This window comes from Vicugna pacos, chromosome 25, assembly GCF_048564905.1.
Source record: "Vicugna pacos chromosome 25, VicPac4, whole genome shotgun sequence".
In the NCBI taxonomy this organism is placed as follows: Eukaryota; Metazoa; Chordata; class Mammalia; order Artiodactyla; family Camelidae; genus Vicugna; species Vicugna pacos.
In genome coordinates, this window is record NC_133011.1 from 30435548 (window position 1) to 30462572 (window position 27025).

Genomic DNA, 27025 nt, shown 5'->3' on the forward strand with positions numbered 1-27025 from the left:
TACATATAGGAAAGTGGCTGAATCAACAAAGGAGAAGTAAGGAGGAACACTACAGAAACGGTATTGGATATCATGAGCCTGTGTCAGGAGCCGCATACCTGACCATTTCCTCGTCTCTGATGGAGGAAATCTGAGGCAGAGAGTAAATTCCTTGGGGAGGGCAGAGCAGAACTCACTGTGTTTCCCACTTAATTTTCCACATCGTAGCACAGATCATACATGTAGTGGTGGCAAGGTTCCCATTAGACTTCCTGCAGGTTGACTTGGTACTTTTTTTTTGTTTGGTATCTGAGTACCTGGACAGAGGATACTCACAAACAAATAATAATGGTGATGCCTTATGGTTATACAATGTACTTTCACAAAGAACTCTTCCACAGTGAAGCATTTATAATGCTTCTGAGACTTGGTATGTGTAATATGTAATATACATAATGTATAAATATATACACACATATATAGTGAGTGTTACATAATGTATATAGAGTGTTAGTGTTACATATTACATTATACATAACCAAATATATGTATAACTGTATATACATATATAGTTAATACCTATTCTGCAATGTGGCCATGAGTTCTAAGCATACATGAGCATTCTGCTACTACAAAGATTTATCTAAAAATAATAGTTTTACAAGGCATGTAATATCATATCTCTTGCCAAAATTCACTTAATTTCTAAGCAACTACAATGGCTAACATTTAATGAGCCTGTACAAACATGCTAGATGCTGTATTAAATGATACACATTTTAAAATTTTATAAAAATGTGTTTGGAAAAGTTTATCATCATCATCATTATCATCGTCATTATTTTGCAGATGAGGACACGGAAGATCAGAGGTGCTGAAGAACTTGCCTAAGATTATCTACTAAGAGGTAAGAAGTAGAATTTGAACCAAGGAGGGTTGACTGTAAATTTATTATTAACTACTGTGGTAACTCACAAAAAAACAGAGCTCGTGAGTGTAACCTGCTAACTTCCGATTGTCCGAGGCTAGGCTGGTAGTCAATAGCATGCTTGAGCTAACAACCTGGTTGCTTTGCTCCAGCCCAGGGAGCCTCTTTAGAAGGTCAATGAAAAATGTATTTGAAACTCTCTAGTGTCTACAGACCCAGTGAGCTGCTTGTCTTTGTGTCAGACATACCTGAAGATATGCCATAACACCCTTCCCTCATATCTCCAGGGTCACTTAAAGCAGACACATGTACGATGTTTCTCTAAGGTCCAAAGAGCTGGGCAGATAGAGCTGGGAGAGCAGCACGACCTGCCGCTATCTTTCCATTCCCAAGGGCTGTGGTCTGCCCCTGTCTCCTTGCCTCGCACCCTGCTGCAAGAGACTGTTTATCCTTGGTCAGTTTCCATGGCAACCACTTCTCCCACAGTACTATCTTTTTATTATAGGAATTTCTAAAAGAATAAAAATATATGGAAAATAATTAGGAGTTTTTATTGCATGCTTTCTCCAGAGTGTGGCAGGTAGAGGAAGGGGAGTTGGAGGTGAAGGCTGTAAGACTGTAGCAAAAAAAAAAAAAAAAAAAAAAAAAAGCACTGTAGGCAATTTTATTAATACAAAAGATGTAATCTCATAACCAAAGTGGAGTGTAATTTCCTGTCTCTGCTCCGAGAATACATGCATTCTCATTTTTACTCATGGATGGTTATGAGCAGTAAGTGAAAGAGGTTTTACACCTGGTATCTTAGTCCTGGACATGGTTCAGTCTGGATTAATGAAATTAAAGAGTTCAAGGAATTGAGTTGCTGAATAGCTGTTGAATCACTACAAACACTGCATCCTTGTTCAGTGTTGATCAAGAAGGCACTGCTTCATTTGGAGGTCTAACCTTTTAGGCAATAAAAGCTCTTTAGGGGAGCCTTTGCGAATAAGATGAAGTAAGAATGATCACTGGATTGGGAGCCACACCTGTTTTCTGTCCCCAAATAATAATTTAACTAGCTATGTGATCTAGACAAGGCGTATAAACTCTACTCCTCAACTTCCCCATTTTCAATAAAACAAGAGGTTTGGATTTGATGGTTCCAGCAAGTTCTGAAAGCCTTGGAGCCTACTGATTTGTGCATTCTGGGGAGCTATGTCAGGATGGCAAGGAAAGGAAAAAAAAATAACCAGGAAAGATCTAATCATAACAACAGTGGCTGCTACTTTCTAACAGAATCTGATTTTTGTGTTGGGCAGTGCATTTTGGCAGTGTATCCCAAATTGTGAACAATAGCAATAACAAACAATTTTTATGGACCCTTACTATGTGCTGGAGCATTTATCATTTTCTAGGTGCATTATACACATCTGAATTAATCAATTCACGTAACACTGTATGGAGGACTTACTATGTGCTCTTCTGTGATAGGCACAGAAACTTAACTAGGACTAAGAGAATAGCTTTCAACAAGGAAAGACCAACCCCGATCTTAAAGCAGAAGCTCCTAAGGAAACGGTAAACTACACTTTCCCAGGAGTCTACTGACAAGAGCTCGACCAGAGCCGATTCAGTTTCCCCATCTCTTTCCCTCTCTTGATATCCTGGCTATCCTCCAGGATAATCAAAGACCCTTGACTCCATCCCCCTATTTTTTCCAACCAGGACCTCCCTTCCCTTTGTTTTTATCAGCTTTTGCTTCTTTTGGTCGGCACTTCTGGTTCACTCTCACTGGTACCAATGGATCCCTTTTCCTCTTATCATCCTCTTCCCTTTCCCCACCCCTTCCAGAGAGCTCCATAGTATAGCTTGGTGAAACCATAAAATGAGCATTGCCCTGGGGTCACAATGTCTGGATTCAAGTCTTCGCTCTGACTTTGTTATGTGTGTGACCTCGAGAAAGGTCTTTAACTTCTCTGAGCCTCTTCTTTAAAATGAGAATGAACAGTGGTTTGCAAGCTAGTGTGATAGTTCATTGTGATCTTATACTGAGGACTGATCCAGAAGTCAGGTACGTGGCGATATATCTGCCTGCTTATTGTAGATAAAACTGGGTTGCAGAACTATGACTTGAGCTGTTATCAGAATCAAGATTCCTAACGTAATTCCCAAGGAATAGACATCCCTGTGGAACGACTGGCCTCCTCACGGCTAGACTAGCGCGTAGAGGAACCAAGAGTGCGTTGAGTCTCAAAAACAAGCTATTCCACAAAATAAAGGAGCCTAGATGGTGCATATTATTAATAATGCCTTGTTAATTTCATGACCCCGCTAAGTGAACTTCCTCCCATGGGGAAAATGACAGCAGGAACGGAGAGAAGGGCCAGTGCTACTTCCAAGAGAAGGATGCGGAGTCTCTCTTACGGACCCAGGCAGGACTCTGAAAGAAAGCAGTGCCTCCTTACACAAAAACAGCAATAAATGGGAAGTCAAGTATAAAATGTTACGGAATTCTAGGCTGACACAGGGAGAGCTTTGCTGGTGGATGTAATGTATGGGGAAAAAGGAAAGAGGCTGTCAAGCTCAATATTTTACTAGAACAAGTGAAGTCATAAAGTCTATTTAGTCTAGTGCCTGGTTATTGCCCAGGTCCTGGGCAACGGAGGTTTAAGACCAGTCACTTCAATTCATGGACGATGGTGTTATGGATAAAGACAGAATGTCTGGATAATGAAAAAAGTCTGTAATAAATACACACATTTTCGGCTTTTCCTGATTGTTTTACCAGGTCAGTTACTGATACTGACTACCCCTCTCTTGCACGGCGTAAGCTTTGCCAGAATGTAAGTGCAACGCATCTTAAAGCTTTTATTTACCCAACAGCTTTGCTACAGAACATTCAGTCAAAAGGCATTATTCAGAGAGCATAGCATCCCAGGGAGAGTCTTCCTGCCAGAAGATCCAAGTATTATTACTTCGGCTACTGCCTAACATGTTATTATTTTAATATCATCATCACGCTGCTGCCTTCAACGAGACTTTGCCGCAGCTGGCTTTTTTCATTTGTTGTTTTTGGGTTATAATAGAATATAGTAGCTTCCAAGGACAAAAAAAATCAATGTACACTGCTAAAAATACCTTGGTGCTATCCCAGCTCACAGTTCTGCCAGCCTTAAAAGGGAAGGAGAGAACAGCGGAGAGAGGCTTTCAGGCCGCGGCATTTAGGATTCTATTTGATGATTTCCAAATCAATGCACCAGGAATATCTCCCACATCTCCCTTGTAAGGACGGCTCTCCCGCCTTGTTTTTCAGTAGCACAAAACCCGTATTAGAAACCGCACTGATGAGGCTCTGCTGTGCATGTCTCCAGGTCACCCCACTTTCAGATTCTTGCTCACCAGGCGGGGTGTGGTAAAGCTCCATGGAATGGGTGTGTGAGTATGTGTGCTGGGGACTGGCAGGGCGGGGTCACGTGTGCACTTAGTGTTCCCAGAAGCTCAATTTCAGAAATTAGGGGAGTCTGGGAGTTATGCCCAGAAGTACAAGGAAAAAAAAAAAAACCCCAAAAAACTCCCTTTCTCAGTCTCCATCCAGGCAGTGAGGAACTTTGTTCCTTGGGATTAGTCCAAAATGCTCTCTGGCTTATGACATTTTCTCAAACTGGAGAAAGTATTTTCTGGTAAATATGCCTTCACTACTGCTGATGGGAGAAACTGGAAGTTGACAGGGATTGATACCAAATTTAATGTGATTAAGTTAAAAAGCCTTTACTAAGACCCTCCCTAACATCCAGCACTTAGTCAGACACTGCGGGGAAACATTAACATTCAATCAGACGACTCTGGCTCCTACACTGCCAACTAATGACAACAGTTAGCATCCAAGTGTGAGTCTTGGGTGAGTCTGTGGCAGGATTCAAAGGAGACTCTATCACAAAGACCATGTGGATTGGCTTTTTGGAGGAAGGTGTTGAGTATAATGAGACCTTAAGGATGAACAGGATTTGAATAAAGCGAGGACCAACATGGGAGGCATGTTGACAATAGCAGGTTATGGGTTCTTCTGGATAACTTGAGTCGATTAGGGGCTGGACTTACTGTTTGGGGTTATTTAGGGCAGTTGTTTAAATGCCATTTGAACCAGAATTGAATACTGGCTTAACAAATGAATTTTGAAATCATCTAGGCCCAGATTTTAAGCTAGATTTCTCTCCTGCAGTCTTGGATAATTTACTTAACCTCGTCAACATCAGGTTCCTGAAACAGGTAAAAGATCCGTAGCACACGAGGTGGCATTGAAGATTAAGTGGTATCATTTATTTATTTCACCAGTAATCTGTATGCCATCTTTGTACCAGGTATATAGAATTCAAAAATTCTAGGCACTAAGGTATAACTGTAAGCAGACAGACAACAATGGTTACGTAACTTGCCCACCTCATGGCAACCAATCAATTAATGATAGTTTTTAATTAGATGCTTTAAGCTTTATGGGAGAGGAGCTGAAATGGCAGGAATTGTGATTAAGGAAAATAGATCTGCCCTGGGTGAGTAGAGGAGCATGGGGGGTAGGCAAAGAGCTTGAAGGCAGAGAGACCAGCTAAGAAGCTACTGTAACAGACCACATAATAAGAGTGTCAACCAGGGTGGGGGCAGTGAATAAGAAAATTGCTGAGGGCAAGAGTTCAGTCCAGCACATTCTCCCCTAGAATTTTATGCCAACATGTCCAAGAATAGTTCTGAGTTTGCAGTCTCACCCATCACGAAAGAATCATCACTAGACTTTCCACTGAGTATATATTAAGGCATCCTGACCTTTATTTACTTCTGAGAACAGCAGTTTTCCCAGGATCCCAGTTGGGAAAGAGGCTTATAAATAAACCATTTTGCTTGTTCACTGCACTAGACTGTCGTTCGGGATGATCTGCTGACTCAGGTGATGCTGAGTGAGCCAGAATGTTAACATGAAGGTCTTTGAGGGGAAAAGAAACAACATTGCTCTTCCCCTTAAGTCAGAGGAAGCAGAATTGAGGAGGCAGTGGTTTCAGCTCATTAAATGATCTCCAGTGTGTTCATCAAATGCCTCGTCAAGAGTTCCATTTTCAACAAAGGGATTCTCTTTTCTCTAATTGTATATAGCTTAGAGCCTAGGAAATTGCCTAAAGGCAAGTAAACCGCCAAGCCCCTCCCTCCCTGCAAAGGTAAGACTTCCTGATTTTTCAGTCGTAAGCTTACCTGGAGGAAGAAAGCGACAGCAAAGCAACAGCAAACAGTGTTTGAGGAGCCCCTCCCATGTGCTGGAGCACTTACCGTTTGCTCTGTGCGTTATACACATCTGAGTTAATCGATTCAATTCACCATTAATGGAAGACTTCCCAGGTGCCCCTCTGTGAGGGGCCCAGGAACTTAACTAGGAATAAGAGAATAGTTGTCATCAAAGGAAGAGCAACACCATCTTAAAGCGGAAGCTCGCAAGGACATGCTGAACTGTACCTTCCCAGTAGAAAACTAGTAAGACCGTGACCAGAGCCTACTGTCTGCCCGCCCACATTGCCCTCCCTGTCTCGATATCCTGGAAATCCTCCAGGAAAATTGCAAACCTCTGCCCAGCCTCCTCCTATTTTCCAAGTCGAGACCTCCTTTCCCTTTCTGACTTCATCATCTTTTGCTCCTTGTCAGCCATTTCTGGTTCACTATCATCACTACCAATCGTTCCCTTTCTCTCTTACTTCTCACGTCTCCATCCTGCCAGGGAGCTCTGTAATAACAGCTTGGTGAGACCATGAAGTGAGCACTGCCCTGGGGTCATAGCGTCTGGGTTCAAATCTTGGCTCTGATCTTTATTATCTGTGTGACCTTGAGAAAGATCATTAACCTCTCTGAGTCTCATCTACAAAAGGAGTGAACAGTTTAACAAGCTAATGTAATAATTCAATGTGAATTTAGACATATAGATAGATAGGGATAGAAATAGACATATGTACATCAATTTAGGTATATAGGTGTCTATCTACATGAATGTTTATCAGCACCTACATATAGATACATATGTAAATGATGTCATTTTCTTAATTAGCTATTCATTATTCATTTGCCTGTTTTATTATTCCATTTCTTACCACAACATTGCAAGCTCCATTAGGAAAGAAAACTAGTCTGTCTTCCTATTGTCCCATCAATGCCTAGAACAGTTTCTGGAACATAGTAGATATTCATTAAATATTTTTGTAAAAACAAGTCGATGAATTGTTGATGTTTAATTTTTTTTTTTCTCTCAGAGCTTCAAGCAAACAAGGGGGATTTTTTTGCTTCTTTTCTCCAGCTGTGACCTATTGGAGGAAAATTGCATAATCATGCTAATTGACTTCATAACAAATTTATGGTTTCCATTCTTAGCCAGGCTTTAAGTGTTTCTTGATAAGTCTTTAACATGTCTCTACTCAGTATCCTTTCTTTTTTCCAAAGGAGCTGCTTCTAACCACCACCTTTCCCCTCGAGTTCCAGGTCTCTAGTCTATTCTCCCTTCTATCCATCTACAGAGAAAAAGAAGAGCCCCCATGACTTCACTCAGTCTTTCCTGTCCCTTCTGCCTTGTGATGGTTAATTCTGTGTGTGAAGTTGATCGGGCTAAATGATGTCTAGAGAGCTGGTAAGACACTATTTCTGGATGTGTCTGTGAGGACGCTTCTGGAAGAGATTAGCATCTGAGTCAGCAGACTGAGTAAAGTCACACCAGTGTGGGTGGGCATCACGCAATCCGTTGAAGGTTGAATAGAACAAAAAGGGACAGAAAGGGTGAATCTGCTCTCTTCTTAAGATGAGACATCCATTTTCTCCTGCCCTCAGACACTGGCTCTCCTTGTTCTCAAGCCCTTGGACTGGGAATGAATTACAGCACCAGCTTGCCTGGGTCTCCAGCTTACAGATGGCAAATTGTGGGACTTCTTGGCCTCTATAATCCAAGAGTCAATTCCTATAATAAATTATATCTATATATCTAGACAGACAGATGATAGATAGACAGAGAGAGAGAGAGAGAGAGAGAGAGAGAGAGAGGGGTAATTATTGCTCTGTTTCTCTGGAGAACCCTGACTAATACATGTCTCCTTTTAGACCATGCTCCATCTCTCTCCTACCTTCAGTTTCTTTTTTCCTCCCTCACTCTATATGAAAATGCCATCTACTCATCTCTGATGGGATTCCTCAAAGGTGTTATTTCCTGTTAGCTTCATGTGTGTGGAGGGAAACACCAACAAAGGCTGACTGTTAAAAAGACAGAATGAATGGCTGTTTTTTAAGGCTTAACATGAAACTTGTAGGTAAAGAACCAAACCTAAGAGTATAAAAAATATTCTTACCTAACAAGCCTACCCTTCTCGGCAGCACATAACCCTGGGAATGTGGAAGAAACAAAACACAAACCCCAGACGGAAGTAGTACTGTCTTAGATTTACATAGTCCATTAGAATGATGTCTGCCCACCACTGCACCACATGACAATCCTTTGAAGACTGAGAAGCAAAAGTCATTATCCCCATTTTATAAATGAGGAAACAGAGGCTCAGAGAACTGAAATGACTTGTCCAAAGTCACGACCTTCGTAACGTTCACGGTTGCATCTGGACACCAGAGTGTCTTATGTGAAATCCCAGGCTCTCTGCACCAGACGCCTTTTCCTCTTGGTCTGAGCCCATATCTCAGACCCACAGACACCTATTTTATGTTACAATGTTTGCCTTCGTCCTTTCTTTCATGGCCAGACCACAAAAAGGCCATAATTCCAGGTGCGTCTACTGTAGCAGCTAGGCATGCTGGGGAGCCACACGTCTGCTTCCATTGCCTGTCGATAACGGTCACTAGCTGTCCAGTGTGTAGCAATTTCCTTATCTGGTTGCCCCTGACCTGTAACATGGAGCTAATAATACCTAATACCATACACTTATCTGAAGATAAAATGAATTAATACACATTAAGCACTCAGAGGTGTGCCCGGACTACAGAAAGAACTCCATACATGTGAATTCTTCTAACGTACCGGGAACGTGTGATGAGTTTTTCTTTTCCCTTTTCCTTCTGCATAACATGTGGTTCACTCTGAATAGCAGGTAGTTTGATACACATTTATCAAGATCCTAGTAAATGCCCCCTTATTTTTTCTTGGCTCTTCATGATATGCTTTGCCTGATGGTTGAAGTATGGATGCGATTCCTCCATTCTGCTTTGGCAGATTTTTTAACATGGTTGTTTGCTATCTGATTTGGTTCCCTTTTGCCTCCCTATAAATCTCTCTCCTATCCTTGCCTCAGTTTTAAATAAGAGAAGTAAGGCAGGAATTATTTCTAGAAATGGCCCCCAGGATCCCATGACCTGATGCCCAGAACTTGCGAATCACTCTAATTGTGTTATCTGGCACAGTGGACCTTAACGAGAGGTTATCCAGATGGTTCTAACCTAATCATGTGAGCCTTTAAAAGAGGAGAACTTTTTTCAGCTGGCTGCAGAAGAGGAAGTTAGGAATCTGAGCATGAGAAGGCATGGCCGTGTTTTTGTTTGTTTGAAGGTGGAAGGGGCCGCATGAGAAGGAATGTGGGCAGCTTCTAAGAGCAAACAACAGTTCCTGGCTGACAGCCAGCAAGTAAACGAAGACCTCACTCCTCCACCTGCAGGGAACTGAATTCTGCTGGCACCTGAATGAGCTTGAGAGCGGGTTCTCGTCCAAAGCCTCCAGGTAAGAGTCCAGCTGCCCCATAACTTCATTTCAGCCTTGTGATACCCTGAGTGGAGCCCAGCTTAGCCGGCCCAGGACCTCTGCCCTACACAATACAAGGTAATGAGTGAGTGTTGCATGAAAATGCTACGTCTGTGACAGTTTGTTTTGGAAGAGATAGAAAACTGATACTGACAGTGTCCTCTTCAGGAAAATACCTGTCCTGTCAGAAGGGAGCTAAATCCGGAGTTCTTTCCCTACTGCTTAGAAGTGCAAAAATCTTTACTCTGAAGCTGATGCCTGCATTGAGTATCTGACAACTGGGGTTGGGGAGGAAGGACAGGAAATAAATGTCTGAGACAGACACGGTGCTTAATCAAAGCCTCCAGGTAGGGTTAGTGCACTTTGGTGACTCAACTACGGCTATTTGTATATGACATTTGTAGAAATATTTTTAATTTATACTTTGGATAGATGCATTTGTAGAGGAAAGTGTTAGGAGCATCAGCTGTGGAGTCAGATGTCTCTTTTTTGTTATCTTTTTAAAAAATATATTTTTATTGAAGTATAGTTGGTTTATATCGCTGTGTCAGTTTCTGGTGTGCAGCACAATCCTTCAGTCATATAGGACCATGCATGTATTCGCTTCATATTCTTTTTAACCATAAGTTACTACAAGATAGTGAATATAGATCCCTGTGCTATACAGTATGAACTTGTTTATCTGTTTTATATTTCATAGTTAGTGTCTGCAAATCTCGAACTCCCCAATTTATCCCTTCCCATTCCCTTCCCCCAGCTGGTAACCATAAGTTTGTTTTCTATGTCTGTGGGTCTGTTTCTGTTTTGTAAATAAGTTTAGCTTTTGTTTTAATTCCACATATAATTGATATCATAAGGTATTTTTCTTTCTCTTTCTGGCTTACTTCACTTATAATGATTCTCCCGGGTCATCCATGTTGCTGCAAATGGCATTATTTTATTGTTTTTTATGGCTGAGTAGTATTCCATTGTACAAATATACCACAACTTCTTTATCTAGTCATCTATCAATGGACATTTAGGTTGTTTCCATGTCTTGACTATTGTATATAGTGCTGCTATGATCATTGGGGTGCATGTATCTTTTCAAATTAAGGTTCCCTCTGGATATGTGCCCGGGAGTGGCATTGCTGACATCATCTGATAAGTCTGTTTTCAGTCTTTTGAGGAATCTCCATACTGTTTTCCACAACAGCTGCACCAAACTGCATTCCCACCAGCAGTGAAGGAGGGTTCCCTTTTCTCCACAGCCTCTCCAGCATTTGTCATTTGTGGATTTTTGAATGATGGCCTTTCTGACTTGTGTGAGGTGATACCTCATTGTAGTTTTGATTTGCATTTCTCCTATAATTAGTGATACTGAGCATTTTCTCATGTGCCTATTGGCCATTTGTATGTCTTCCTTGGAGAATTGCTTGTTTTAGGTCTTCTGCTCATTTTTGGATTGGGTTGTTTGGTTTTTTTTTTTCTTATTAAGTTGAACTAGCTATGTATATATTCTGGAAATTAAGCCCTTGTCTGTCTCATCTTTTGCAAATATGTTCTCTTATTCCATAGGTTGTCTTTATGTTTTACTTATGGTTTCCTTTGCTGTGCAAAAGCTTATAAGTTTAATTAGGTCCCATTTGGGTTGTTTTTGTTTGTTCGTTTGTTTGTTTTGTTTTTATTTCTATTGCTTGGGTGGACTGCTCTAGGAAAACATTGCTGAGATGTATGTGAAATAATGTTTTACCTATGTTTCCTTCTAAGAGGTTTATAGTATATCTTGTCTTATGTTTAAGTCTTTGATCCATTTTGAGTTTATTTTTGTGTATGGTGTGAGGGAGTATTCTAACTTCATTGATTTGCATGTAGCTGTCCAGTTTGCCCTACACCATTTGCTGAAGAGATTGTCTTTATTCCATTCTATGTTCTTGCCTCCTTGTCAAAGATTAATTGACCAAAAGTTTGTGGGTTCATTTCTGGGCGCTCTATTCTGTTCCATTGGTCCATATGTCTGTTTTTGTCAATACCATGCTGTTTTGATTACTGTAGCTCTTTAGTATTGTCCAAAGTCTAGGAGGGTTATTCCTCCAGCTTCATTCTTTCTTCTTCAGTAATGCTTTGGCAATTCTGGATCTTTTGTGATTCCATATAAATTTTAGGATTACTTATTCTAATTCTGTGAAAAATGCCCTAGGTAATTTGATAGGGATTAAGTCTGTAGATTGCTGGGTAGTATGGCCATTTTAACAATATTAATTCTTCCAATCCAAGAACATGGGATATCTTTTACTACTACTGACCGGCTGTGTAACCTTCGATAAAACCCTTTGTCTTATTAAGCCTCACTCTTCACATCTTTGAAATGGGGAAAGTCACAGCACCAAATCTTATTGTCTGTTGTGAGAATTAAATAAGAGAATGTTTATGAAGCCCTTTCTTCAACACCTGGCACCTATTAAGTGCTAAATAAATGGTTGTAATTATTTATGAATTCATTCAAAAAGTGTGTATTAAGCATGTGCTGGATGCCAGGCCTTGCTAGGCAATATGGGAACATGAATATGAATAAGGAGTAGCCTCTGCCCTCAAAAATCTCTCAGGTCACTGTGTCCATATGTATCCTTTTCCTTTATTCACATATGTAAATGTTCGTGTGTGTGTGTGTGTGTCTTGGGGGTATGAGTGCTATGAACACTGCATTCCCTGAAACCACCAAAGAACAAAGTAGTGCATTCAAACCTAAGGGGAGGGTGGGGGTTACAGACCCAGCTATCCATCTTCCTTCTTGTCCTCAGAGGTAGGCCGCTGTTTGCTCTGGGAACACTGACGATATGACTATTAAATCATCCCAGAGTAGCAGAGCTGGGAGGTCCCAGCAAGGCCTTCCCTCACACTCACCCCATTCTGGCACAAAGAGGGATGTCATGCCTCATTCATGCCGACAGTCATGCCACAAGGAAAAGGGCTCCCTGTGCCAGATAATTTTGCCTAGTTCTCTCCTCAGACCGGGGAAGCAGAAAGTGACTCGCCAGCTTTGATTGTCTGGGAGTCCAGAGCTGCTCAGTACAGACCCATTAACTGAAAGAATAAATATTTACTCTGAGCTCATCCGAATAACCCAGAAAAGGGACTCTGTTTTTTATCAGTAATAAAAAACACTCCCACCTCAGCTTGGATTTACAGGGTTTGGGTTTTTTTTTTTTTTTTTTCCGTTTTGTTTTTTCTGTCTTCAAATCTTCCCTGCCTTGAAGCACTCAGATTTCCTGTGAGAGACCTGATTAGGGCTTCCTCCTGGCCTCAGAGATGGGCTGCGGGGAGGGGGTGGCGGAGTGAACATGAGCACAAAGGGAAATGTTCTGACAGGAGAGTGATGTTTTCTTTTACTGAGCAAAGTATGTGTGGCCTCAGCCTGGCTCGTAGGACACAGGTAACTGAAATATTTGCCCTTGGGAAAGAAGGTGCGGAATGTTCTCTTAAAAATGCTCCAATGGGTGAAATAAGAGATTTTAGATAAACAGCTTTTGAGGGACCCCATTTCCTGAGCTATGCTTTGATCACATGACAACAGCGCCAGTGAAAACACTTTTGTTATCCTTTCGAGGGAGATGTTCGAGAAAGAACACTTGCCTGGGTCACGGAGGTGAGGATATGGTCATGATGTGAGGGGGAGAGGAGGCGGGGTCTGCAATGGGAGAATCAAAGGAGATGGGATGGGAGCTGTTCCCAGACAAACCCTGGGTGTTTGTCTTTCGCATCCTCTAGCCCCACTTTCCCTTTTTACATCCCTCCCCCATCTCCTTTTTTTCTGGTAACCAGACCAACCTGGCAGAAAGAGCTCATATTGTGAAAGCAAAATCATTGTCTTCAAGCACAGGCCAAGTTGAGGGCCCGGAATATATCAGACACTGAAATATGCTAAACAAATGAAAGTTTCCACCATTTTCCCGCCCTAGAGATGTTATTTTACCCCGCTGAGCTTCAGTTTCTCTATCTGTGTTATGGAGATAATAACGCTACCTCCCGGGTTGTGTAAGGCAAATAAGGAGATAAGATATGTGCCTAGCCTAGAGACCAGTGCCCTGTGGGGGCCCCATAAGCCTTAGCACAACTCTTACTGTTAAAGGGCTTTGAAACTTGGCAAGTGTACTGGAACCAGATTATTTGAAAACTGTTCTTCTTCCAAAGGCTTATGCAGGCACTCAGGCTAAGGTTTGCAGGAAAGGCTGAGCAAACCTGGACCAGGTGAATGGAAATATCCTCCTCTAAGGTTTGTGTGCACTCAGTCCCTGGCCTTGCTGCGTCTCTATCATGCGGATCAACTGGCTGCATGAGAGCTGGGCGGAAGTTTCCCAGATACTCCAGGGCAGGTTTATATCCTGCAGACGTGGTCTGGGGATTGTCAGTGCAGTGATAAATATCAAATCATACAATTAATTGTTTCAAAGGAAAAGTACAGGATGCTAAGAGTATAAAATGAGGCTTTATAACTTAGTCTCAGGCTGTCAAGAAATGCCTCTTGGTAGACAGAGTAATGGACACCAATGAATTATATATTTTGCTGTAGACATACCCTTGTGAGGCTCCCTTCTGCATTGACTCTGGGCTTGGCCACGTGACGAGCTTTGGTAAGTGGGACCTAAGCAAACCTAAAGTGCAGAGAGGTGTGAAAAGTACTTGAGCACCTCTTTTGATGCTGGGAGTTCTTCTGCCACCACATGAAGAGGCCCAGACTGATCTGCAGGAGATAAATGGCCCAGCTGGCACCCAGCTCCTACAGACAGATGTATGCACAAGGACATCTTAAACTATCCAGTTGCAGTTGAGATGCAAATGACTAAAACTCTATAAGTGACCCAGGTAACACCAGCAGAAGATGTACCCAGCTGAGTCCAGTCCAAATTGCTGATCGAAAGAATCATGAGCAAACTGGATGGTTGCTGAGATTTTAGGTCCATAAGCTTTGGGGGTGGTTTGTTATGCAGCGAAGGCTAAATTATACAGAAGCACACACCTCTAAGTGGGCTGGTTTCATAGAAAAATCTAACATACAAATTATGAGGTTTTGGACTTTGCAATGGATGGACAATGGAAAGTGATGAGGAAACTTACCAAAGTCATGTTAGATGGTGAAAAATGATTTGTAGAGTCTGGACAAGTGCTAAGGAAACTGCTTTTGGAAGTTGGAAAATAGTTGATTTTGTTTTGTGTAGCAATGCCAAACTGAGTTAACTGGAAGAGAAGAATATTCCTAGTAAGTTTGCAGAGCTGGCTAAGGAAATGACCAGAAAGAACATGGAATGTGTCGATGGGCTTCTTGTGGCCACATACGGTAAGGTACAGGAAGAGAGGGATGAGCTAAAGAGTGAATTATTCACTCTGTAAACAGTTTAGAGGGACTATAATGAAACCAAGGGTTTTCGAGTAGGAAAATACAACTGTTTCACAGTTCTTTTTCAAATGAGAAGTGGCCTCAGATTAAAGATTAAATCAAGGATGCAGGTATACAATTCTGAGTTAATATCTCTAAAACATTTTCAGTTATGCTTAATAGACCCTCTCAGCTAGACAAAACTGCTTCTAAGACTTCTAATGGCATCTTCCTATTGAAGTATAATCTCAAAACAGCCCTGGTAAGTCTGGTGCGAGAAAGCTACCTCAAAAAGGAGTTGTGGACGTGGATTTTGACTAATAAAGTGGATGCAGTATGATACATAGCAGACACAGAAAGGTTTTAAGGAAGTTACATAGTCTAAGATGAAAGGAAATGGGAACCTTCCTCTGAACCCCCATTTTTCTTTGAGTAAGATGTAGTTTGAAAAAAGTGCTAAGCTGCAGTTGTTTTTAAGGTAAGAGGTGCTATTGTGGAGGGTAGAGACAAGAATATTGCTGGTGGAACAAGCTGCCCAGGAGGAGAGGAGTCTAAGGAGCCAATCCTAGTGAGTCCAACCAGAGTAGGGGCGCCTGACAACATGCACCTTGTTGCACTTTATAATTTCTATAAACCAGTGACTATTCTTTTTGCCTCCCATTCTTTCCCTTTTTGAATGAAAGTATCTCTAAAAGGTTTTCTGTCTCACCACTGTAGTTAGTTTTTTGGGGTAGATAACGTGTCTTTTTAGTTCTCATGTCTCTGCATCTATGAGGATCGCAGCCAAGGAGCTGCTCTCAAGGGGCTTTGTCTGCATCTCAACTTAATGCAGATTACAGGATCAGGGACTTTGAGACATACTGTGATTGAATGATACTTGGGGACTCTTGTTAGGGAGATAATATGTTTTGCAAGTTAGAGGGATGTGAGTCATTGGGGCCAGAGGGAATGCTGTGGTAAGCCTCCCTCATTTTTTGAGATCATGATTCTCTGTATGCATGCCCTTGGGTGGTCCCCTCCGCATGGCCTCTGGGCTTGGCCACATGACTTGTTTTCACCAGTGGACCATCAGAATGTGTTGGATGCAGGCACTTTTGGCATTGAAATTTGCTCTTCGTTGCTGCCGGGGACTCTACCCATGTGAAGGAGCTCAGGCCAGCCTGCTGATGACATATGGCCCAGCTGAAAGCTACCTGTGCCAGAGTGAACCTTAAACTCTTTGTCCTCAGTTGATGATCTAAACAACTGAAACTGCATCAGTGATCCTAGGGGTCAAGCAGAAGAATTGCCCAGCCCACTTCGTTTACCCACAGTTACATGAGAATAAAATCATTTTTTAAGCCACGAGATTTTGAGGAATTTTGTTATTTACTCATCAAAGGTATATATAGCTTTTCTGAGGCAAAGATATTTAAATTGAAATGTGAAGGCTCCAAGATTTGTTAGGTGAGACAGAGAAGAAGCTGAGTTGGAGTTGCACAGAAGCCTGTCACGGTGCTAGAACAAGGAGTGAGAATAGTGTGGAGTGAGTTTGGTGAGGCAAGAAGTGAACTGATTATGCATGGCTTCTGTATTCGTTATCTATTGCCACAATATGCTATATAACAAAACACCCCAAAGTTCAGTGGCTTTGAACAACTATTACCTCTGTCATGCTTCTGCTATCAAATTTAGGGTCAGCTGCTGTAAGCTGGACTTCACAGGGCAGCTCTGTTTCAGGATGCTGGTGAGTCTGGGCACGGCTCTTCACTGTGGTTTGAATGCAGGTCTTTTCCGCACATTTTCATGCTTAGGTCCAGGCTGAGAGACAGTAGCTATCTAGAAAACTCTTTTCATAGTGACAGCAGAGGTGCCAGAGAGAAACAACCATGAAAATATGTTTCTGTTTATATCTCACCTGCAAATATCCCATGAGCCAGGGCAAGTCACATGGATGAACCCAAAGTCAAGATCAGGAAGTACATTTCAATCACCAAAAGGTATTATAGGGAAGTACTTTTGGCCAAAGCAAGTCACACCGTTCATAACAGCACTGTTTACAGTAGACAAAAAGTGGGAACAATCTGAATGCCCATTAACTGGTGAGTGGATTTAAGAAATGCATATCCATAAAATGGAATATTCTTTGGCAATAAAAAGAAAAGTACTGATACATGCCACAATATGGACGAAACACAGAGACATTATGCTAAATGAAAGAATCTAGGCACAGAGGTCTGCATACTGTATAGATACATTTATATGAAATTTCTAGAAAAGGCAGATCAATGAAGATAAAACAAGTATCAGTGGCTACTCAAGGCTGAAGATACGAGTGAGATGTACTACAAAGGGACGAAGGTTGAGGGAGATTTTCTAATACTGGATTTGGTTGATGAGTACAGAACTGAATTTATTAAAAATTATTTAACTGCTCACTTATAATAAGTAAGTTTTTATATGTAAATCATATTTCAGTACTGGTATTAAAATGTATAACTCATGGAATGAAAGATACCTTGACATTGTACTTACGGCAATGAAACATTTTCCAAAGCACTACTCAGTAATTGACTTGATATAATGGAGAAATATTTTCAAAACTCTTCGCTGACTACTGTCTCTTTAAGCAATTGCTGAGGTTAAATTTTTTTTCTTCCAAAGTATTATGCTGAATTTTAGAATCATTTTCCTTAGTTATTCAACTTTGCCTGTAAATAATAAACATTTTTTATTTTGTCTTTTGAGCTACTGCATTTTAAGTCAGTGCATGTGGCTCTAAAAATTGGCACACGTAAAAGCAGCTGCAATTAATGAAGCATGATTTACTTATTGACTTTTCATATAATATGTACAACAGAAACATGCTCTTATAAACAGGTCAAGAACTGTAAAATATTCACTAATTGCTGGAATTTGTTCTTCTGTTTGGAATGAAAATTGATTTAACAATCAGAATAGCTACTCGAGGAGTAATAGAAGCAGGCAGAAGGGACCTCTGTTATTAGCTAATCTAGCAATTATCTCCAAATTGGAGCTTGTGTTCTACACGAATATCAACTGAGTTTGTTGAGGAGGAGCAGCTGGAGAGGTGAAAACAGCTGCCTACTCTAACGCAAAATTCCTTTGGTTGGGAGAATGCACCAAGGCTAATCTCAAAGATGTAGAATGGACTTAATTCTCTAAGTGGAAAATGCCTGATTCTACCACAGGCCAACAGCAGTTCTTCATACTTCCCTTCAAGGCACGTGGAGAATGTGCCCACTGTGACATCCCATTTACAAACTCTTCCCAAGTATTCCTTACAAGTTAAGCATCTGTACTGAAACTAGGTGATTGTGCTTGAGATCCAGGTCAAGAGGGAGCCTAGGCAATGATTTCTTCTACATTCTTTTTCTATTAAGAGGCTTGGGAGGAAGGGACAACTAAAAATGAACACAGTAATTCGGTGTCACCGCTTACAAAACAACTGTCACAGGCATTGCCTGTAAGTTAATGGTTATTCAACAAATATTCATCAAGAATTTTCATGAGCGCCATTCATTCTGAGAGTTTCTCTACTCATGTTCAGACTGCCTTTAAAGAAATTCTGGTTCAAGTTCTTAAGTAGTTCATGGACTTATTTTGTTCTCAGTTTTGTGAAATCTGTATCCTCACAAGGGTTCAGGAATCTCAAGTGTTTATTTTTTAAATGAAGTACAGTTGATTTACAAAGTTATACTAGTTTTAGGGATACAATATAGTAGTTGAATATTTTTATGGACTATAATCCATATAGAACTATTGCAAAGCATGAAGAATATAGCCAGTATTTTATATTACATACTTGTATTTTATTTACTTTATACCTAGTAGTTTGTACCTTTTAAACCCCTTCCTCTATTTTACCCCTCCCCCTGCCTCTCTCCACCATTGGTAAACACTAGTTTGTTCTCTGGACCTGAGTCTGTTTCTGTTTTGTTATATTCATTCATTTTAGTTTTTAGATTCCACATATAAGTGAAAAGGTACTGTATTTGTCTTTCTCAGTCTGACTTACTTCCCTAAGTATAGCACTCTACAGATCCATTCATGTTGTTGCAAATGGCAAAGTTTCATTTGTTTTTGACTGAGTAATTTTCCATTGTGTGTGTGTTTATTTATTCACATCTTCTTTATCCAGTCATCTGTTGATGGACACTTAAGCTGCTTTCATATCTTGGCTATTGTGAAAAATGCTGCTTTGGACATTGGGGTGCATGTATCTTTTCTAGTTAGTGTTTTTTGTTTTCTTTGTATACAGACCCAGGAACAGAATGCCTAGATAACATGGTAGTTTTAATTTTAATTTTTTGAGGACTCTCCATACTGTTTTCCGTAGTGATTGCAATAAATTACATTCCCACCAACAATGTACTAGGATTTCTTCTTGCCACATCCTGGCCAACATTTATTATTTGTTGTCTTTTTGATGATAGCCTTTCTGAAAGGTGCAAGGTAATATTGTGGTTTTGATTTGCATTTCCTGGATGATTAGCGATGTTGAGCATCTTTTCATGTGCCTGTTGGCCATCTGTGTGTCTTCTTTGGAAAAATGTCTATTCAGTTCTTCCCATTTTTGAATCGGGTGTGTTTATTTGATATTGAGTTGTGTGAGCTCTTTATTTACATTTCTTATATTAACCCCTTATCAGACATATCACTTTCAAAATCTTCTCCCAATCAGTAAATTGTCTTTTTCATTTTGTTGATGGTTTCCTTTGCTATACAAAACCATTTAAGTTTAATTAGGTCTCATTTAGTTTTGCTTTTGTTTCTCTTGCCTGAGGAGTTAGATCCAAAATACATTGCTAAGACTTATGTCGAAGAGTGTACTGCCTGTGTTTTTCCCTAGAAGTTTTATGGATTCCAGTCTTACATTCCTCTTTAACCCATTTTGAGTTTATTTTTGTATATGGTGTGAGAAAATGTTCTAATTTCAATTTTTTATATGTAGCTGTCAACACCACTTATTGAAGAGAATGTCTTTTACATTCTTGCCTCCTTTGTCATAGGTTAATTGATCATAAGTGTGAGAGTTTATTTCTGGCTCCTATTCTGTAGGATTCATCTGTGTGTTCTGGTGCCAGTACTACACTGTTTTGATTACTGTAGCTTGGCAGTATAGTCTGAAGTCAGGGAGGATGATACTTTAAGTTTATTTTTTTTCTCAAGATTCCTTTGGCAATTTGTGGTCTTCTGTGGTTCCATACAAATTTTAGGATTATTTTTTCTATTTTTGTGAAAAATGTCATGGGTATTTTGATAGAGATTGCATTGAATCTATAGATTGCTTTTGGTAGGGTGAAATAACATTCTTCAGACCCATGAACATAAGATATCTTTACAGTTCTTTGTATCATCTTCAGTTTCCTTCTTCAGTGTCTTACGGTTTTCATAGTATGGGCCTTTCACCTCCCTGGTTAAGGGTATTTCTAGGTATTTTATTATTTTGGATGTGATTGCAAATAGGATTATTTTCTTGCTTTCTCTTTCTGATAGTTCATTATTAGTATATAGAAAAGCAAAAGATTTCTGTATATTAATTTTGTATTGTGCAACTTTACTGAATTCATTTATTAGTTCTAATAGCTTTTTGATGGAGATTTTAGTTTTTTCTATGTATAGTATCATGTCATCTGTAAATAGTGACTATTTTACTTCTTCCCTTCTTTGTTTCTTTATCTCAACTGATTCCTGTGGCTAGAACTTCCAATACTATGTTAAATAGAAGTGACAAGAATCTTATTCCTGATTTTAGAGAAAAAGCTTTCAGCTTTTCACCATTGAGTATGATATTAGCTTTGGGTTTTTCATAAATGGCCTTATTATCTTGAGATATATTCCCTCTATGCCAACTTTCTTGAGATATTTTTATCATGATTGGGTTTTGGATTTTGTCAAATACTTTTTTTTTGCACCTATTGAGATGATTGTGTGATTTTTATCTTCCTTTTGTTAAAGTTGTATATCATACTCATTTTGTGGATATTGAATCATCCTTGCATCCCTGGAATAAATCTCACTTAATCATGGTGTACGATCCTTTATATATATTCTTGAATCTGGTGTGTAATGTTTTGTTGAGGATTTTTGCATCTATATTCATCAGGGATATTGACCTGTAATTTTCTTATTTTTTTTTCCTGGTGTTTGATATCAGGGTAACTGTGGCTTCGTAAAATAAATCTGGGAGTGTTCCTTTCTGTTCAATCTTTTGGAATTGTTTGAGGGTAGATATTAAGTCTTTATGTGTCTGGTAGAATTTCCCTGTGAAACTATCTGGTCCTGGATTTTTGTTTGTTGTGTTTTTTGTTTTGTTTTGTTTGATTACTCATTCAATTTCTATCTTAGTAATTGTTCTATTCAGATTATCTATTTCTTCCTGGTTCAGTCTTGGAAGATTGTATGTTTCTGGGACTTTATCAATTTCTTTTAGGTTGTCCAATTTGTTGGCATTAACTGTACATAGAATTCTGAAGCTTTTTAAAATTTCTGTGGAATTGGTGGTAATTTCTCCCCTTTCATTTAGTATTTTGCTTATTTGGGTCCTCTCATCCTTTTTTTCGTGGGCCTAAAGGCTTATGAATTTTATCTGTTTAGGAAACCAGCTCTTATTTTCATCTTTTCTATTGTTTTTTGGTCTCTATTTTATTAATTTCATCTCTGACCTATGTTGCTTCCTTCCTTCTATTAACTTTGGGCTTTGTTTTTCATTTTCTGATTCCTTTGATGATAGGTTAGATTGCTTATTTGAGATTTTTGTTTGTTTTTTGAGGTGTGATATAAACTTCCCTCTTAGAATTGCTTTTGCTGCATCCCATAGATTTTGGAAAGTTTTGTTTTTGTTTTTATTTTTACTTGTTTTAAGGTTGTTTGTGATTTCCACTTTGATGTCTTCATTGACCCATTGATTTTTTTTGGTAGCATGTTGATTAGTCTCCATGTATTTGTATTTTCCCATTTTTCTTCCTGTAATTGATGTCTAATTTCATACTGTTGTGGTTGAAAAAGATGTTTGATATAATTTCCACTCTCTTCAATTTGTTGAGACTTGTTTTGCGGCCTAGTATGTGATCTATCCTGGAGAATGTTCCACATACACTTGAAAAGAATGTGTTTTCTGCGGGTTTTGATTGGAATGTCTTGTAGATTATCTGTTAAGTCCATCTGGTCTAATGTGTAATTTAAGACCACTATTTTCTTATTGATTTTTTTTTTGTCTGGAAGGTCTGTCCATTGATATAAGTGGGTTGTTAAAATTCCCTACTATTACTGTATTATTGTCAATTTCTCCCTATATATCTGTTAATATTTACTTTATATTTAGGTGCTCCTATAATATATGCATGTATATTAACTGGTGTAGTATCCTCTTTTTGTATTGGTTCCCTTATCATTATATGATACTCTACTTTTTCTTTTGTTATAGCCTTTGCAGTAAAGTCTACTTTGCCTGATATGAGCATTGCTACCCCACTTTCTTGTTGTCTCCATTTGCATGAAATATCTTTTCTATCCCCACACTTTCAGTCTGTGCGTGTCTTTAGCTCTGAGGTGAGATTCTAATAAGCAGTATATAGTTGGGAGGGACTTTTTAAAATCCAATCAGCCACCTATGTCTTTTATTTGAAGCATTTAGTCCATTGATATTTCAAGTGATTATGGACTGGTATACTCATTGCCATTTTGTAGAAACCAACACCACATAAAAAAGATCAAGTGGGGTTCATCCCAGGGACACAGGGTGGTTCAACATATGCAAATCAATCAATGTAATACATCACATCAACAAAAGAAAGGACAAAAACCACATGATCATCTCAATAGATGCAGAAAAAGCATTTGATAAAATTCAACACCCATTTATGATAAAAACTCTCACCAAAGTGGGTATAGAAGGAACATATCTCAACATCATAAAAGCTATATATGACAAACCTACAGCCAGCATAGTACTCAACAGTGAAAAACTCAAAAGCTTCCCACTAAAATCTGGGACAAGACAAGGCTGCCCACTATCATCACTCCTATTCAACATAGTCTTGGAAGTCCTGGCCACAGCAATCAGGCAAGAGAGAGAAATAAAAGGGATCCAAATTGGGAAAAAAAAAGTTAAAAGTGTCACTATATGCCGATGACATGATACTGTATACAGGAAACCCTAAAAGGTCCACACAAAAACTACTAGAGCTGATTGAAGAATTCAGCAAGGTAGCAGGTTACAAGATTAATGTTCAAAAATCAGTTGCATTTCTTTACACTAATGATGAAAAAGAAAAAGAAAGTAAAGAAACAATCCCCTTCAAAATAGCACCCAAAGTAATAAAATACCTAGGAGTAAATCTAACCAAGGAGGTGAAAGACTTATACATGGAAAACTATAAACCAGTGATGAAGGAAATTAAAGTAAACTTAAAAAAAAAAAATGGAAAGATATCCCATGCTCCTGGATTGGAAGAATCAAGGTTGTTAAAATGGTCACACTGCCCAAGGCAATCTACAGATTTAATGCAATCCCTATCAAATTACCTAGGACATATTTCACAGAACTAGAACAAATCATAATAAAATTTATATGGAACTACAAAGGCCTAGAATTGCCAAAGCATTACTGAAGAAAAAGAAAGAGGCTGGAGGAATAACTCTCCCAGACTTCAGACAATCCTATAGAGCTACAGTCATCAAGACAGCATGGTATTGGTACCAAAACAGACATATCGACCAATGGAACAGAATAGAGAGCCCAGAAATGAACCCACAAACTTTTGGTCAACTAATCTTCAACAAGGGAGGCAAGAATATACAATGTTATTTGTTTTATGGTTTTACACTTTTTCTTTTTAATCTCTTCCCTTGTGGTTTGATGATTTTCTTTAGTGTTATGTTTGTGTTCCTTTCTATTTTTTGCATACATACTGTAGTTTTTTTATTTGTGGTTACCATGTAGTTCATATATATTAACCTACAACTAAATCTACTTGTTTTAAACTTAGTCATTTAAATTTCAACACACTCTAAAAGCACTACCTTTTTTTACTCTCTCCCCACCACATTTTGTTTTTGTGTTATATTTTACATCTTCATGTCTATCCCCTGACTGTACTGTAGATAAAAAAAAAATGTAAAAGAGAGTTTCAAGCCTCCAAACTTCTATTCATTTTAGAAGTCATAGATTTTTTTAGACATTTTAGAAGTCTTTAGATTATCCTATGACCACCCATGTAAGAAGTTGCATTATCTTCTTTCCAACACAGTATTTCTGATAAGTCAATGCAGCTGATAATCACAAGGGAATAAACTACTTATCTCAACAGTTATGTTTGACTAATTTCCTTTTTTTCTGGGGAGAGTTGGAGAAGGAGGCTGCTGGAATTGTCTTTATCTCTGTGGTAAACTGCTAATTCAAAACCACAGGGTGCTCTTTGAGAAACTGCAGACTTGCATCTGATAACCATTTTATGGGAATCTGCCTCGGCCCTTTAAGTTGTGGTTCCCCACAAAATGCCAAGATGAGTGACGTGCTTCCAGCAGATGAAAGCTCCATGGGGGTCTGTGCCAGAGACCTCTGACTACATCACTTGGCATTTGCTGATTTCTGCCCCATTTTCTGTATAAGTGAATGGCTCTGGGCCATGCTCTTATTTGAATCTTTGGTATTTCATTGAAATTTACAAGTGGTCAAATGGAAATGCTATCTCCAGAATATGAACCAACAGAATTAGATTCTAGTGCTTAAGCAAAAGTATAAAGAAGCCTTCCAACCATGGCCTTTATTTAGTTATTTTTTTTCCTAGGAAGAGTATTATCTTTGCAAGATGTCAGCACTTATATAAGCATTGGCTTTTGAATTTCTGCCCAGTTAAGGCAGGGAAGAAGGTAAAGTCAAAACAAAAAGGGAACAAAAATTAAATAATAATCGTCAAATCCCAGGAATATATGCACTTTAAAAATATACTATTCTCTTTGGGAGGCAGTAAAAATGGTGAATAGCTTTAGTCTGGAGCTAGACTACCTGGTTCAGATCATAGCTCTGTCACTGACAAGCCCCAGGACTTGAGCAAATCTATAAAATGGGAATAATAGTATATAAGGTTCTTGTTAAGAATACAAAGGCATCTGAGATTATGAAATATTTGTGATTTCCCCCATAGCACACTGCTTTCCATGCTCCTAGCACCTAAAGGACCTGAAATTTTTATACGAGTGGCAAGAGATACGTTTATTCTCTGTTTATTGAGGGCTTATTCTGTGCTAAATGATAAACTGCATACTGAGAAATGAGGATTAAGTGCATCCCCTTGCCATTCAGATATTTACATTTGGGAATAGGAAACACACAAAAACAAATAACTGACTATTGCTTTGAAAAGTCTAGTGCTTTTATAGAGGAAGCTTATTAATAGAAAATTAATTTTTCTTGATTTTTGCAGAGGGAATAATATTTGGGCTCTATCTGAAATAAAGATTAGGAATTGGGCATTGCAGACAGAAGGAAAAACACTTAACAGGAAAGAGGCGGGAAAATACGTGGTGTCTGGGAGCATATTTGCAAAGACAGCCTCATCCTTGCTTGATCGCGTGCATATTGATCTCAACCATTATATTTTAAATGGCCTAATAACAGAGACAATCTCATCTCTGTTTCCTTCTGAATGTCTTATGTGCAAGCAACGTTAGGTGGATTGGTTTTCATTGAAAATGTGATTTACGTAATATGTAGTATATAGGATTTCAGAAAAAGGAGTAATTCATTCCATCCTGGAGGGCACGTGGGCTAGTATAGGATCAAGAGGACTTTTTGTAAGTTAAATTTTGGTGGACAGGAATCAACTTAGAGCAAAGAACATAAGCACGTGCACTTTTAATCCCACTTGCAGCATCCTTTGGATTCTAGGAGTCACATCATCAGAGAGGTGTGTACACTGGTTCCGTATTACTCACCTCCTCTTTGGCCAGCAATCTTCCTCTTCACCTTGAAGAGGTCCAAAAGGGGCTCTCAATTGAGTGTCCTATTTCCAGTCTGAGGCCCAGCTTCCCAGTTACATTACAAAATCATGTTTCTTTGTCTCTCTGTCTCTTACTGGATTATATTTTGTTTCTGCACTTTGAAATAAAAGATTCCTCCCTAATACAAAATGAAGACACTTTGCATATTACCTCTTTAGAATCAGAGATTCAAGTACCACGTGGAAGTAAATTCTTACAAGTGTGACCTTGCAACAATTAAGCAAAAAAGCCAGGACTGAACTCAGCATAAATAACTGGTTAGTCAATGAGGTAGAACCTAATGGTGACTCTGTTTTACAACAGATATTATCAGATGGCCTCACCCCAGGACTTGAAAGTCACACCAACAAGCAACAACCTATGAAAACTACATGTGTAGTCATGGTCTTTAGTGACCACCTATTATTCCCATTAATTTTTCATTAATCTATAACCAAGCCATGAATTTATTATTAGGCATTCATTCAACAAATGTCCATATGACCACTTTGAAGAGTGTGGGTGAGAACGAGAAAGGTAACTGGTTTCTAGTACCATATATCAGAAAGTACTCTCTTCAGTTCCCTCCAGCCAGTGTTCTGCCAACCACTGTTAAAACAATTGATGTATAATTCTTCTAGGCTGTACTGATGTAATGACACCAGTCATATTGTCAAAAGACTTTCACCAATTTCTAATTGCCATCTGACCTCTATCCTCTATTTCCTCAACCATACAACCTGAAGCTCCTTTCGGTACTTTGTAACACATCTAACACCTATCTTACACATCTTTTTTTTTTGCCATCAAACTTAAAAAAAAATTCCATAGAGTACATTATAAGTGGAGGAAAGGCAGCTCACAGCGACGTGCACAACATGGTTACACATTGCCGAACATCCTCAATTCATGTCAACATGACAGAGACCACGTGTCATTGGCTCAGAGCTTTTACAGTGCTCATCAAAGCTCACTGCCCCAACCAACTGGCTGAGAGCACAAATAAGTAAAATATACAGTAAGGGCATAATGTAATGTGATGAGATACATA